Source organism: Pyrgilauda ruficollis, unplaced genomic scaffold (assembly GCF_017590135.1).
Source record: "Pyrgilauda ruficollis isolate IOZ18807 unplaced genomic scaffold, ASM1759013v1 scaffold18, whole genome shotgun sequence".
NCBI lineage: Eukaryota > Metazoa > Chordata > Aves > Passeriformes > Passeridae > Pyrgilauda > Pyrgilauda ruficollis.
The window spans coordinates 6,885,946-6,889,147 of NW_024516984.1; positions in this window are offsets into that span (position 1 = coordinate 6,885,946).

The window sequence follows — 3,202 nt, forward strand, 5'->3', positions numbered from 1 at the left end:
GAAGCAAATTACTCCACCATGAGCGGCCTGCAAGAGACCTGGGGCAGCAAGTGATGCAGACTGTGCAATGGCAGAAAGGAATGCTCATTTCTGAGCTCAGCTCACTTTGGCTATAGGCAAGCATTTATTTTCTGCATTATATGAAAGACTCAAAAGAAGTTTTATGGCCTGCGTAATGCAGAAAGCAAACCTCTCTGGTCATAATTCTCTATGACTTCCAGACTAGGGATTCCCAGTCCACAAATCCCAGTTAATCTATTTTTTTCTCTCATTTTCATGGGACCAAGGTCATAGGAAGTTGTGATTTTCACAATTTCTTCACTTTCTGTGTCTGAAGTCCAGTGAGGTGCAAAAGATCAACCCTTCCTGTCAGACCAACTAGACCAATATGAGGAATGTGTGTGTGTACCATGGAGAAAGTGGGAAGGAAGGAAGGAAGGAAGGAAGGAAGGAAGGAAGGAACAATACCCTTTAAAGGAATAATGGAAAATAAAATTATTTACAGAACAACATGCAAAATTCATAAACCAGTAAATACATAAACGAACAAAAAGAATTATGAAGTATTTATTTTAGAAATAGTTTATAATTTATATTTTAAAAGGAAAGGTAAAACATGAGAGAACCAGGAATTATTTAAAATAACTTTCAGGTGGACTTTCTTCCATGCCTAATTATTTAATGTTCAGCTTTCTAGTGTGCCTTCAAACTAAGAACTCCTGCAAGATTTTTTCTTTTGAACTGAAAACAAGGATTTAAAACAGTGAGCTCTAACACCTTGACATTGAATTAGCTCCTGCATATAACACGACTGTTTAAATACTAGTGTCAACAAAATCTTTTTTGACAAATAATGACTTATTACCATATACTTTTCACACCATCTGTTCTAAAACAATTGTGTCTCATTGAAATGGTGAGTTATTCCAATAAAAACCCTAAGCAATTTGATCAGCGGAATTTTATGCAATATTAACAGGGTCATCAGACAGACAGTGTGGGTAACTACTTGATAAATATGTGTAAGTAATAAAATAGCAATTATAGCAATTAATAGCTATGGGGTAAAAGCAAAAGAAGATCTATGTTCTGGCAAAACACCAGAAGATTATATAGATAATTAATTTTAAATGTAGATAGTATTTTTCATCCTAGCAGATTCTAAACTGGTATAAACAGTCTCTGTGAAATGCATATTATATATGGGGTAGGGGAGAAATAGAGCAGCTGTTTATTGCTCTACAGCAATGCTGTACTACATAGCTTTGGAAAGGAAATTAAGAACACCATTTCTCTGGGGAATTCTCTGGGGAATTTGAGGGTGCAGAGTATTTTTACCCAGACTGATTTTTGGTCAGGCCATCAGCTTTAAGATCTTTGTTCTCATGTGACATGAAATCTCTGAAATTACCTTAGGCAGCAAGGATATGTTTGTCTTTGTAATAACACTATGTATACCACAGTGTTTCTGCAAGTACATGTTGTACCCAAGAATCTGTAGGATTTAGAAAAAAAGGGTCCCAGAAGGCTGTGATCCCACTCCCTCCCAGGTCTCTAATGTTCTTTGGGAAGAAGTTGTTCAACTGATTCATCAACCTGGCCAACTGACGCTCCAGTCCTGAAAGCACGTGTTGTGGAAGAAGGGTCACAAAGCAACCCCATCATGTGTTGCAGGGGTACTAAACACCACCACCTATCACTTCAGTCAGAGTAAACAGCTTGTAGATGAGTCTAAGAATATTAAATTCACTTCAAACAGCAGGGAGCAGGCAACCTACTATATGAAATAAGAATGTGAGCTTACAAATCACCCACTATTGAGGGACTCTCCCCGTCAGACCCCAAGCCACCAGGCAATCAAGCTTTCACTCTGATGGTTCCTACAGCATTGAACTGGCTTTCTTGCAAAATCCCATTCATTTCATCTCTGCCTATTTTTGAAACACCCCCCCCCAAGACCCTTCCTGCCCAAAATGCGTTTGCAAAGTTGCTGTGGTCATATACTAGTTTAGATTATGTTTTGTCTTGGTTGGGTTTGGGTTTGGTTTTTTTCTTCATATTTTTTTAGGGAGGTCTTATTATTTTAAAAATAAATTTTTTTTTGCCTTAATTACATTTCATTTTACATTGGTCTTTGTACTACACCACTGAGAATCAAAAACTCCCCACTACTATTGTTTACTTACCATTGTTTGATATGACACCATCTACCAAACTTTCCAGACAGCAGTGATAAACAATAGATTTTTGGGCCACTAAAACATGGTATCTATTCCTAACAGAACTCATGGCAACCTTGCTGAAACCAGTAATATTATTATTTTGGCAAAAAACAGTTTAATTCTCACCTGACCAGCCAAATTAGAAGAGGATAGGTTTCCAAGAAGACATTTTTCTGCTGGGTGCAACCAAAATGTAACCAATATAAAAACACGTGGCCTTTACTTAAGAATGTCTTTCCTTGGATGATTTATGGAAGTCCTACAGTATTTTATCACTGTTGTTCTAAATTAGCTGATTTGTTTTAAGGTTCTTTGAAAAGCTTAAATATGAAAAAGGAAATGAGATTCCTCATTTTCACAAAGTTCTCAGTCTACAAGTATACAATATGTACAATCTTTAATGCAAGTAACCTAACACTAAGCTAACTGGGAAGTTTATTGGGAAGATCTGTTCTCATTTTCAGTGGTATCTGTTTATATCACCACACATTCTCCTAAACTTCCATATGCTTTTAAAAATTTATTTTAAAAGAACAAGCTAGTTCTATCCTGTACTAACACATCAGTGCTAATTTCTTAGTTAAACATTATCTGTCACATGAGCCAGTCACCCCTGAGGGTTCATTTTTGTGTGAGGACTATTCTGGATAAGTATTTTTATTAGGATGGATTCCCTGCCTAATTTCACTATAGTAATTAAAAAAAAAAAGAAAAAAGTTACATTTACATACAAGTTCTTTGCATGTACAGACATGCAAAGCCTGTGTTTTGGAGGTGCTTGATTGTGTGTCAAGAAAAATGGCAAAATACAAATTCTTATATTTAATATTAGGCTTGTCAACATGATATATGTGTTTTACAGGCATTTTACTGTCTAGTTACTCTGATGTGCTTATGGTGGAAAATAATACTAAATATAGAATCACGACAATTAAAATAACTCCTCTACTTCTAGTTACAGAACTTTGGATATCTGTATT